Source organism: Rissa tridactyla, chromosome 9 (assembly GCF_028500815.1).
Source record: "Rissa tridactyla isolate bRisTri1 chromosome 9, bRisTri1.patW.cur.20221130, whole genome shotgun sequence".
Lineage (NCBI taxonomy): Eukaryota > Metazoa > Chordata > Aves > Charadriiformes > Laridae > Rissa > Rissa tridactyla.
This window is the reverse complement of record NC_071474.1, coordinates 39,106,310-39,119,762: the sequence shown is the minus strand read 5'-3', so window position 1 is coordinate 39,119,762 and position 13,453 is coordinate 39,106,310. Positions and strand designations below refer to the sequence as shown.

Below are 13,453 nucleotides of genomic sequence, written 5' to 3'. Positions count from 1 at the left end.
AGGTTATCAATGTGCAGTAAGTTGTGTGTAGTTCTCTGTGTATGTATATACAAATCAATACATAGCTCAAAGCTGTAAATATGAGACCGCTGAATACTTTAGCATGATTACTGGCCCATCTTACTGAACCAGTAATTTAACAGATTACTTGTACATTTCCATACATTTCATGCCTTGAGTAGATTCATAATTTAAGCGAAAACTAAATGTGAAGAGTTAAATTCTTCCTTGGACTGATGTTGGAATGAGTGAAAACAGAGGCCTTACTGAGCAGGAGTCTACAGGTCATCAAAATCCCGGGCTCCCTTTCTGGCCTCAGACAGGTCATTTTAAAGTTTTTGCTGAACTTCCCCATGCGGGAAATGGGACTGAGAACAACTATCACACCTATAGGTCTGATGCTTTAGTGTAAAGTGAGGGCAAGTAAAAAAAAAAGCTCCTTTTGCAGCTTACTCACCTACCTCACAGGGCTGTTGTGAGGACTGATTAAACAAACATGACACTGTGCAAATGGTAGAGTTATACAAGTGCTAATTGTTGCTTAGCAATTATAAAAGAAAGGCAAACAGCTTACTGCACATGAAGACTACCTTCCCACATCTGTAGCAGCAGTTCAAGCAAGCTCTGCTTCTGTGGGTTGATGGGACAACATGGAACTCTTCCATTGATGCTGCCCAGTTCCTCAAGACTATTCTCAAGCACCTATATTCACACTGAAAAGATTTTGTATATTTTAGAACTTCTCTCTCAAGGGAACTCTGGGACTACTCTTAAGACTACACAAATGTTTTCAAGGGTAGAGCTTTGAGTGCAGTGCTCCAGATACCTGACTGCTGCTTCTGTAGACTCCTCTGCGCTTCTATTTAGGTACGTGGCAGAGAAGGCAGTTTGCTGTATCAGACAGATCCCTTTTCCATTTCCTCTGAAATACTAATAGCTTTGACTGCTCTTGAGTCATAATCTACCACAAGACTGGAAGTATTTCTGTGTTCATAGACCTCATTGTTAGCACAGGTAGGCGAAGGTGGTGGTGGTACTTTCCTGTGAGGAAAAGCAAGCTTTCTACCAAAGTTACACTATGCCTGCACTGTGGGTCAAGCAGCAGGAGACTTGGGAAGTGATGTAACCAGGACCTCTCACACAAAGTTTGAGTGTGCTTCTTCCACAACAGCTATTTGCTTCCACCAATCCACTCCCATAGCCCAGACTGCCAACTGGCAGCACAACACAGTATCCACTCGAGCACTGAGTTTGTTCCAAATTAACCTTTTAAGTAGGTTAATGGCTTGAAAACTGTCATTACACAACTCGTTCTATTCTGTACAAGCGTCTGTGGCATCTTTCCTTGCCATCAGTGCCTCTCTCTTGCAATGCAAGGAGGTTCTGCAGGAAAGCAGACTGTATCACTAAAGTAGCAGAAACTGTCTTGCATTTCCCGTGAACCATACAAAAAAAGAACTCAAAAACAAAATCTAAGTATTTTTGCCAAATTATATTCCTAGACAAATTCACCAGAATCAGCATGTGAAAAATAACTGCTGAAGGCTGTTTTAATACACTGCATTAAATAGTAGGTCCCATGTAATCACCAAAATCATCATGGGCCACAGAGAGGGGGGAATCCAATTCACAAGCTAAAATTCCTTTGATTTCCGCAGTTACAGCAGAGGTAACTTTCATCTATCGACGAAGTTTTTCCAATAGCTATGGACAGAAACCATTTCAGGGACAGCTATTAACACACAGAGGCAAGTAACTTCACTCGTTTGCACTGTAGCTCACGCCAAAGCTAGGAGCTGCTACCTCTACCCAGCACACACAGCCACTTTACCACCACTCTGGGAACTGTAGGGTTGGACAGCAGGGTTGGCTCCTAAACCCTTGCCAGATTGATTTGGTATTGCTCTTTCCTAATTCTCCTTACAAGAGGGCACCCTTCCTCCAAGGCACCCTCCTCTATTCCTGAAGTCACAGCCAAGGACCTGCCTGGTCTCCTTCTCCTGACTTCACACAGAGGCAGGGACAGTCTCCACTGTAGTGCATATTTATGCATGGCTCTGTGGCTTCAAGCTACTGTGTCCTCATTGATGCATGACGGAATTGCAAAGGTACGTACGTTGCCTATTTTGTTACATTGCTGATTAAACAGGAGCTGCCATTTGGGCGGAAGATGATGTCTGCAATCATTAGCATTTCCCAATGGGTACAGGTAGAGAATACAGCTTACTTATGTTTCATCTGGTTTTAGTTTGAAATGCAGAGAGGTTTTCTTTAAGCTGATTTCATTTTTTTCTGCTTTAATGAGTCCTTCCAAGAAATTTCCATTCTTTCATGTGAATTGGAAAGCCAGCCGTGAGAGCTAATGATATGAAAATAAGTATGCAGGACAACACTTGAAATCAGCTTAGGAATCAGAGTACGTCTGTAACCAAAACTCAACAAGCTTTTTATGTTAATTATTACTATCTTATAATGAAACATCACACCAAGGGAATGAGGTTTACTTATTCAGTCTAGTTTAAATTTAAATAAAGAGGCTTAATTACAAGCTATTATGGACATAGTATTAAAATTACATTTAAAAAAATGTTAGGGAGCATTTAACTGAAAAACCTTCAGCCTAGTTTCATAGCTACACGTGAGTAAACACTCCTACCACAAACCAAGCAAGGGCATTTACTTTCCTAGTTTTTCTCAGAGCAATGAGGGGAGCAGCAGCTCAGATTCTAAACAAGCCAGCCATTTTACACAAAGTTTCTCACACCAAACATTGCAATTATTTCCCAACACTTTATCTTGCCTCATGCACTAAATTCTTTAGTCCTAATTTAGGCAAAGCCTGCACTGATCTGGATTAAGATAGCAGGGTTTGACCCTATGCCTCTCTTCTGAATAAAGAAGGGTTGCAGCCTAATTCTTCTCTGGGTGACATCAAGATGGTTTCCTGGCACAGGTTTCAACTGAAGCAGGCCTGGAGCCCTGGTTGTTTTATTGGGTTTGTCTGGTTTTCCTGAGAGCAAAAACATAGGGGAGGGTTTTTAAAGCAGCACAGAAGATGTGAATACAGCACCAGCCCCATTCACTTTTTACAGCCCCTAGCCCACTGTGAAAAAAACTCAATCTCCAAATCAAACCTCTTGACGTTACCCTCCACGTCACAATTTTTTGAGGTGTTTTGTTGGAAGATTCTGCAGCATGTTGGTATCTCTTCAAGAAATGTTCACAAATATTTCAATTGGAGTGCTCACGTTTGGCTCAATTGAGAGGTTTGTTCAGTTTGTTCTCTGCCCAAACTTCAGTTCTGATAACATAGGATGTTGGGTAAATTTCCGTATTTCCAGTGACATAATATCATCAGAACCTTGCCTACAAAGAAAGAGCAATTTTGTTGGGGGGGAAAAAAGGAGAATAATAGGCCAGGTGTTTGAAGAAAAGACAAAGAAACAAGCACAGTAGGGTGTTCTGACTCACAAATCTGTATTGAGAAAGAAGTATTCATGAAGAAAATTAATTTAAGAAGTATGTAGTTCAGGTTTTGTGCCCATAAGTTCCTTTCAAAAACAGATTAGTGATTAAAAACTTTTTTAGTCTAGCAATCTCTTAAACAATTAGCACAGTAATTGGAAAGGGACTACAAATTCAAATCTAGATGGACATAAAAGAGTTTCCCCATAGAGCTTTGCCTTGGTTTTGTGGGTAACTGGCATGCACCTGCCTTTACCATCAGTGGGGCTGAAATACTGAAGAAGTGCTCTGAATAGGGATACAAATGCCCCAAACAGTAATGCCATACAAATTACTTAATTCATGTAAAGTAGAAGTAATTGTATTGATTATGAATGTGTGAGTGACTCCTTTATTTCAAGTTACATGAGATGTAAACCACCAGCTTGCAATGGGGTCCTCACTGCAAATTTGCCGACCATAGGGTGGGATGTTACTTTTTTCCTTATTCTGAACAATAAATCCAACTGCACTGCCACATGGACATAGATATCTATTGACTTTACTCTAAACCAGGTAAATAATAATTTCTGTGTAAAAATCCTTCTCTCCTCCAGACACTTGTTCACCCTGCAAAAGATGCCTGAAATCAAAGGAAAAGGAAGATAAGGGAAAAACATCCCCAGACTTCAGATGTTTATTCTCCAAGGCAGAACTTTTTTTCTTTTTGCTATTATTGAGACTTTTAACAACTTCCTCGCTTTCAACCCTGTCATTGAATGTCATGGATCACAACCAGATAAAGCCTAGACTACCAACGAAAAAATGAAGAGAGAGAGAGACATTGTGTGTAGTGTGACATTGTGTGTAGTGTGACATTGTGTGTAGTGTGACATTGTGTGTAGTGTGACATTGTGTGTAGTGTGACATTGTGTGTAGTGTGACATTGTGTGTAGTGTGACATTGTGTGTAGTGTATCCCCATCAATGTAATTATACTTACCAGCAAAGGCCTGAGCTGTGGCTTCCCAGGAAGCTCTGTGAACAAAATATACATAGGAAGAAGCATGCAATGATATGCACGCCACCTTTACTTCACTTACTTGAGCAACACAACCACCCAAATTGCATAAATGCAGTTAGGGACAGGGCATTTCTATAGACCTTATATTCAAGCAGCTCTACATATGGATTACAAAGGAATCACGCTAGGGGATTGTGTTACGGTCCGCACTGATCTACGTGAAACCATCCCCTGCTCCAGCCCGGCCCTCCATGGCTGCCGTCCCGTCAGGAAAGCCCGCTCCCCGGGGGTCCCTCCACGGCCGCAGGGGAGTCTCTGCTGGGGCCTGGAGCGCCCCCTCCCCGCCCGGCCCGCGGTGCCCAGGGCTGTTTCTCACACCTTTCCCCCTCACCCCCCGCTGCCCGGCAGCGTTTTGCCCTTTCTCAAACGGGCTTTCCCCGAGGCGCCGCCAGCCTGGCTGAGGGGCTCAGCTCTGCCCGCCGCTGGGGCCGCTGGAACCGGCCGGAACCGGCCGTGTCCGGGGCGGGGCAGCCCCTCGGCTCTCCTCAGAGGGGACCCCGCAGCCCCGGGCACCCGCACCCAGGGCAGCGAGAGTACTGACCGGAAGGGATGACTCGAAATCTCATTTTTGCACCCAGAACTTCCCCACGGCTTAAGACATACCTGACCGTAGCCAAGGCTGTTCCCCCTGCCCGTACAGAACCTGTCCCTTCACGGCCTGTATGCCTCTTCCAGGTTTGGACGCTGTCCCGGACACCCCTCCTGCCCGAGGACAGGGCTGTCCCTGCTGACGGTGAAGGAGCCAGAGCACAAGGTGGGTAACACGCTTCTGCACAGCAGCAGCAGGGCACCCGCCCCTTGTCCTGTCTCCAGCCCTGGCCATGCTGCCCCCCACCCCCTAATGCATTTGGTTTACTGAAAAATGTGAGGTTAACCTTCAAGGGCTGAAGATGCTCAGTCAAGCAGTACGCCAAGGCACAATTCCTGGAGGGAACGTAATATTCTCAGTTAACTTCACTTGTTGGCTGCAGAAACAATTCCGATATTCCAGCTGGAGAAGAATTGCTCTGCGATGGCTGGCGGGAAGTCACTGGAAGGTTGGGATGAGCTTGCAAAGTCACACTGATGGAGTAACAAAACTTTTAGATTAAAAATATATATTGAATGGGGGATTGTTGTTTGTTGGGGTTTTTTTATTATTTTAGAAAACCTACCTTATCAGTAATGATCTGCAGAAAAACTAGGACAAAATACCTGATGAAGCTGTTACAGATAAAAACCTTAAGTCTTTGGTGTGAGCAGCATAGTGACATTATTGTGAACTAAAGCAGAAGCGGACAAGACAGCTTGAATTACAGTTTCATCTGGTTCAAAAGGGTTGTAGTAAAATGTATTTAGGTGATCTGCTAAAGAAAAGAATACATTGCATTTTGTAAGTACCCAGTCACAGCTAGAGATTTTGACAAAAGTTGACTTTCACACGCAATTAAACAAAATAATTTCAGTTTTCTAGTTTTATAGAAGCTGCTCCACAGACTGCCCTATCTCCAGGGTTATTTTGTACTGATAAAAAATCACGGGATTAATGTTTGTGAAAGAAGACAAGAAAGGACAGCATTATTATAGCCTTATTTTCTATATATCCCAAAGTGAATATAGGAAGAGAAGTGAAGCAGGCTGCAATGTTAATGTATGAGAAGAGCCTGGAAACACTCTCAGCAAGTTATCAGAACATCTAAGTCTTACCTCTGTTAGTGCGCTCTCAAACCGAACTAGTAGAGAAGTTGCTGACTGCAGCAATAAAGTTTTCAGTTGCTGGTTGAGCAGTGGTGCTGTAAGCGTTCACCTTCTTTGTACAGAGCTAAGCAAAGACAGCAAAGGAGTAAGGGGGCTACGTTTGGAGGAACACGTGGAAGAGATTCATACTCAGTTCCCAGCTCCACAGCAGGGTTTCTGCTTTGGGACTGCAGTGAACGCACTGCTCTGAGCCCAGCCCTGGAAGTAAAACAAATAACCCTTCCCAGAGTGTATGGCAAGTGCTAAGAACTGCCAAGACATGGCCTTGGAGACAATAAAAGAGCGGCTCCAGGCATCACTAGAGCACACACAACATTCTCAATTTTAAAAAGAACTCGACCTGCATCTCAATTTCTCATCCCAAGTCCAAGAGAAGGCAGGAGAGAACCTCATCTGTTGTTTACAGCACAGACATGGACATTACTAATGACTCTTACAGAATTTTACCTTACGAAGGTTTCATTTCAAGAACAGTTATTCTTGAAAACATTTAAGACAAAACTGTGTGTCTATGCTGAAGTCAAATACATGAAATTATTCACAGCCTCAACACTGAAGGGTTCAGCAGTTTTGCTTGTGGAAGAACACTTGGATTGGAGAAATAAAAAATAGTGCAGGCCATTCAGATGTCTGTACCAATCACAGTCCTGTGAGACTTAGACATCCATACCTAAGGATAACATACCTGACAATGAAAGGAAGCTTTGATTATTGTAGCAAATCTAAAAGCACCCTCAAAATCCCCACTGTTAGTACTTAAAAACTAGTTACTCACACCCTGCATTTGATTAAGGTGGTCTCCATTCACTGTTGAATCCTCCTGGTGTCCCCAACAAAACAGTACTTTTCATGGGAAGTTCCTGTACACTAGTAATGATTTAAAAGGAAGTCATATTTCTAGACTGGAAAACAAAAGAATGAGAAAAACAAGAAAACACCTAGCTCCGTGCACACCAGGCATCAAAGGCCTCAGCGCTGTGCTGAATAAGAGCCATGAGTCACTTTAATTAGAGCTAAACCAGCTCAATCTGTCAGCAAGAAGCACAAGAGACAAGCACTTATCAACACTTATAAATACTTAAAGGGTGGGTGTCAGGAGGATGGGGCCAGGCTCTTTTCAGTGGTGCCCAGGGACAGGACAAGAGGTAATGGGCACAAACTTGAGCATAGCAAGTTCCACCTAAACACGAGGAGGAACTTCTTTACTCTGAGGGTGGCAGAGCCCTGGCACAGGCTGCCCAGAGAGGTGGTGGAGTCTCCAACTCTGGAGACATTCAAAACCCACCTGGACGCGTTCCTGTGCAACCTGCTCTAGGTGACCCTGCTCTGGCAGGGGGTTGGACTAGATGATCTCCAGAGGTCCCTTCCAGCCCTATGATTCTATGATGAGAAGATTCTAACCATACTGCACGGAGTCTTTCTGGTCCCACTTACGTATACTGTTAAAGGTACAGGGTTCAGAGATGTTAACAATTACTACCATATTGGTAGTAGCCAGAAAGTGGGGTTTTTTTTAATTGACATATTCCCCCAAAATTTTTAATTTACTATTCACTGTAAATATCTGTTTTCCCTGGAACTGCCCTTGTGCCAGGAAGCTAAGCTGTGCTAGACAACCCAGAACGTTACCCTTCACTTCCAGAGCTTGCCAGTGTTATTTTGGAGTTCTGGTTGTTTGGATTTTTTCAGTCCATTATTAATCTGTTACATTATGCTTTACGTACTTTCATGAGTTATTTTCATAAACACAACTCAACTGAAATCATGGCTGCATAGTAATAATAAAACAAACCTACAAAGTTACAGTCTTAGATAATTCGTACACTTCCTACAGGGGAGGAGGATGGGTGTTGTAATAACAGAACATTGTTTCTTGGCTCCCTTTAAAGGTTAAAAGCTGTTACGTACAGACTCTGCAGTTTGGCAGATATACACCAAAACAGAGAGAAACTATTCTGTTCTCTGCTACTATTTCAATATGGAATGGTCTCATACACAATGCAGTAGATTCACAGCAGGTCCTTAGAAAATATTGTACCTTTAGTACCTTTCAGTAAACAGGGGACTTTAGAAGGAGAAGAATGAATACAACAAGCAATCCAAACAAATTTTAAAATAATTTCACGAATGGTTTCCCTTTCAGTAGGATAAAAAACTCTGGCTACTCTCTAAAACACTCAACTGATCGCTTACTTATTAGACAAAAATTACTGTCCATTCAACCATGAAAAAGACAAGCCATTATATACCATAAGACAGATCAGACTGACATCAGCTACTGTACATCTTGACACTGACTACGTAATCAAAGTAAACTTTGCTATATGTGACTGATCTAATGTACCTGTCAGTTATCACCACCTCTGCTCAGATGAGTTCGTGTGTCACCTATATACATGGGACAAAACAAATAAATAAATTGCAATGTTATCTCTTCAAGCTGCTCACACAGTAAGGGGAGAGTGCTTAGTATTCTGTAATGGAGTTAGGAGTAATTTACTGAGAGATAATTTCTTTTGGACCTAAAATCTCCTGCCTCCTGTAGAGCAGACAAATAGAACTATCTAACAAGAAATGGGGCATGATAATATTGCTCTTTAAATAGAACTAACAAAATAGAAATACAATAGGCATTACAAAATATACAGCTAACAGTTATCAAAACCTTTGATGTTTTTATAGCCATTACTGCAAGAGATTGTATTATCTGCTCCAGCCCATTTTAATACAAGAAAAGTTTAACATGTTTTTTTAAAACACTTAAAAAAAAAAGTTAAACCTCTGAAGTAGTACTCTCTGATATCTGGGGAAAGTGAGTATGAGGAGGGAAAGCAACTTCGTTGATGAAATAACAAAGATTTGGCAATCAGCTCCAACAGCGGTGCACACGATGGACTACAGTTGTAATGGCACTGATGGTTTAATCATCTAGAACTAACCTTTCTGCACCCGAACAAAGATGCAGCAGGGTGCAGAGGCCAGGACACTCACCTGGGACTTGAAAGACTTACACTCTACTTCTGACTCAGCCCCTGCAGCTCCACACACCTTAGGCAAAACATTTCTTCCTTTTGCCACACTTTGCCCTGTCTGCAAAGCACAGACTCCTTAGGGAGAGGAGCATCGCTCACCCTGCTACTTTACAGTGCACCAGGATCCTGAGCCTCAGCACCGCCGTAGCACAATCTGCAATATGAGCCGCTTCGGAACTGATTGCCTGGGCCCCCTCTCAACTTGCAGAAGTGATCTTTCCTGGCAAGGCTGGGAAGGGCTGAGTCAGCAGAAACAGCAGAACCAAGAATCAGGGAGTCCTTCTCACAGCAGCATCACTTATATATCATCTCTTCCCTGCTGCTCTGTGTGAAGAGTCACAGATTTCAGACAGTGGTAAGTTCTGTCATGGCATTGCAAATCCAGTTCCTGAAGAGATCCATTTCCGCTCACTTCTTTTACTACCCATCCTGGCTTCTTTGCAGGGGATGCAGTCCATGTGCCACTGCATAGCCAATAAATGACACAATTAGGCATTACTAGACATTCTTACTGTAACAAGGGTCTTCCCCCCTCAACCCCCTTCTCTTTAAGCCATATTTTTAGCACCAGCTCCTGAACTTCATAAACAACAAAACCAAGTCTGGAGGACTGGGAACTTCACCATGGCTCCTTACTCAGAGTGATGTTGTGTTTAGGTTTGTTCCTCATAAGAACTTGCCAGCTCTCCTCCAGTTTGCCAAAACAACCCTTCAGCGCAGCACACCTTTGCCCCTTGCCTGCAGCCCCAAAGAAAATAATCAAAGTCTTACTGGACAATTAAATTTGTTGAGCTGATTTTTTGGGGTCATTTTACCTTTTTTTCTGCTTGATACATACGAATTCCTTTCATTGTATTCCCTCCTGATACATCACTATACCAAAATCCTACCTTTTGTCATTTCTCTTCTGTCCTGGGCCCAGCGATACCTCTCTAACTCAACAAAATAAATTATGCGGGAACAAAATTGTTGCTATAGTAGAAAGTGGAATGACTGCAGCTACCCAAACCCAGCTTCACTCTGCATCCTAGGGTCAAGTTGAATCTCCAGCCACCAAGAATTCTGCTTTGTAACAAAATTTTCAGGGCACTCTGTGCTGAGCTTCTTTCCAGAGCATCTCTTTTGTCCTTTTGGTTGGTGTCATGTCCCTCTCAGGGAACTTCTTCAGTACAAGAAAATATTTATCAATGCTGAATTCTCTGTGAAGTAGAAGAGGTGGGAAGATTCTCTTCAGTGGAAGGCATTTTAAACATTGCACTTTCTAAGTAGCTCTGTGAGTACAGGGAAGAAATACATAACTTAAACACAAGGAGTTACTGACCCAGAAGTGATTAGCATTAGCGTAAAGCTTTCAGGCCCTTTTTCATCTTATTGATTCTAAGCAGAATAAATCCGTAAATGATAATAGGGCTCAATTTAAATTACCTACAGCAAGTGCTGCTTTTCAGCTTTCGTCAGACAATCATGCTGTTCAATCAGCTCCATTCTGTATGTACAAAGCAAATTAATGTGTATAAAACAGTCGTAACTCAGGCCAGTTTTCAACAAAAGAATCTTTTATGTAGCACACAACTGCCTTTTATTGACATGCTTTTAATTGAACCTATAATGCTATGTCCATATTCTACCTAATTATAGCAGAAAATACATATATATTTCAAAATACTGACCATATCTTTCCCTTTGTAAAACTTCCAGAAACTTTACCAGGGCACAGAATGATATTCTCAGTTAAGCCCAGATTTGTTTAGAAACACTAAAAGGGCATTAGAAGACACTTCTGAGCACATGGCAGGCAAGCAACATCTCAAGGACAATTACATTAGCACACTGAATTGGCAAGGCCAGTTCCTCAATCCTTGAAGCCAGTCTGTAAACATGCCTCTCAAAAGCAAGTCAGAGGGCACTGCAGCATGTGACATCGACAGAGAAGCCTCCGGTCTGGAAGAGTTGTTTCTTAAGCACTTTTGTTTCAAAAGGGATCTTTAGCATAGCTTACTTTCTTTACTTGCGTTGCTCAGTTTACCAGGGAACAGGCAAGTCCCAGGAAGCCAGGATGCTACTACTTTAAAGGGTGAACTCCTGGGACAACAAAAGAAAGGATGGCAGGAAACAAAGAATTAAAGGTAAACTCTGGCAAATTCTTCTGTGTCAATCCAAGACATTTGCCCAGTGGGATTATCTTTGTGAGGGCAGTGATGCCAGGGGTTGGGGACGTTACTTGCACTTGTCTCTGCCAGTTCAACAAGGATGGCTTAAAGAGAGCTAGTGGGGGACTCCACAGAGATGAAGAAGGAAGACAATGCACAGGCCTTTTATTTCCATTCTGACATTGCCAAGTCCAGACCTTGCTGTGGGTAGGAAAAATCCTGTTGACAGCTTCCATAGCCTTTGCAATAAAGCCTCAAGCTAAGACAACAGCACATATTCTTTATACGCATTCTTCTTTAAGAACATGCATGCCATACCATGGTTACCAGCAGCAAAAAGCAATTAAATCCAAGGCTAAAATCAACTACGCTGCTGACTTCAATTTTAACATGGGTAGAACTCCACCTCAAGGATGTATGTTGACAATTAGTCAATTTTATTGCCAGGCTCTTCTGACAGGTCTGCACTCCACTGACACTATGCGTGGGACTCCTAACTAGCATTTTGCTTTAAACATTCTTCCTCTTAAGCAGTCACCCCAAACATAGATTAAGGTGAATGATATGAATGCAGCCACTCTCACACGCGCACAGACGCAGCAAGTAGCTGGGAACACCACACAGAAAGGCAAGTTCTTTAACAGTAGACAAATACTCCTCCTGATCAACACATAAAAGAAATCTGTAGTGTAAATGATTCGTCTGCGCTTCCTGCTGTACGAACACACTTGCCTGGCATTCAGATGAGCAGCTGAAGCGTGCTAGACAGTGCTCCCACCCAATGCAACAGCTCTCTACACGAGTGACCTTCTCTTCCTCCTTCTTCACTTCTCCTTTCTCAAGAAGTTTGTCAGACATTGCAATTAAAGTCTGTGAGCACTGGTGGAGTTAAAGTAAATGGATGTTTAATCTCTCTGGGGAAATATTTAAGAAGTGTACTGAGATGTATTTACTGAAGATTTCACTAATTCAAATAAATCAAGTTAAAATTACAGACTAGACTAGCTACTGTCAGTTTTCTGAAAACCCTTCCATTCAAAAAAGCACATAAAACTGTAAGTTCATTTGTCCTTTGCTTTTTGACTGGGAGCAGAGCTGACATTGATGTTGTGGTGAAAGACATTAGTATTTATCTACTTGAAGAAATTCACATTACCACAGTGTCCTTTTAAATTGCTGTACTTATGTTCGCCACATAAGTTGCTATTAGCAACTGTAACAAACAAAAAAAATCCCTTACATTACTGTCTTGAACATAGCAATGGTTTATTGTACTAAATTCTTTGGAGCTTTCCTCACTCAATATTTGAAATAAAATGCTATTCCTGAAAAATAATTATTTCTTCCAAAGTATATATATATACACTTCACCGTAAAAAACAGACTTTAAAAACTAATGTAGCTGACAAGTAATCTCCAAGTTTTATATTATGAAGTAAAACAAGTCCTTGTGAAAATATTGACTTTCCCCTTAAACATCACTCTCCAGCTTTTAAGCTAAATAAAAGCACATTGCTAAAATCCTTATACTAAAGTGATTTTGATTTCTCTGAAGCACATGATAATTCCTGTTTGCCCTCCAACACCGTGTTGGGATTTTTGCATATCACCTTTCCAAATTTGTATTACCATAAATATCTAAAAGAGTAGAGTTTAGACAATATATATTTAAAGGTGAAGCAAACATTTTATCTAGGACACATCAAACACTTAAATATTTAATGACAGCTTATTTTAAAGTAGCGCTTCTCTAAGAATGAATGAGCCCACCTGATGTTTAAAACAAAATTATTTTAAAAATATCTGCTTTACGAAATAGAAAACCTCTCTGATGTTCGTATTTGGCAGATAGAGCTTTCCATTGAGTTAAACATACTACTAAAATACCAAACAAAATACTTGTTCCTGAAACAGTCCTACTCATCATTAACAACAGAGTGACAACATGGCTCAAATAAAAAAAAAAAAAACGGCAACATGCCAGTAGATTCTCATTTACCATGCTCT

General features: G+C 41.7%; 1 long non-coding RNA gene across 1 annotated transcript; it reads right to left on the bottom strand.

Moving 5' to 3' along the window:
* Positions 1-1,911: 1,911 nt before the first annotated feature.
* LOC128915354 (uncharacterized) lies at positions 1,912-5,794 on the bottom strand. The gene is made up of 3 exons (XR_008468612.1): positions 5,403-5,794; positions 4,447-4,481; positions 1,912-3,366 (listed from the first exon to the last, which is right to left on the bottom strand). It is a non-coding gene; the product is annotated as an uncharacterized LOC128915354 (long non-coding RNA).
* Between the last annotated feature and the right edge of the window lie 7,659 nt (positions 5,795-13,453).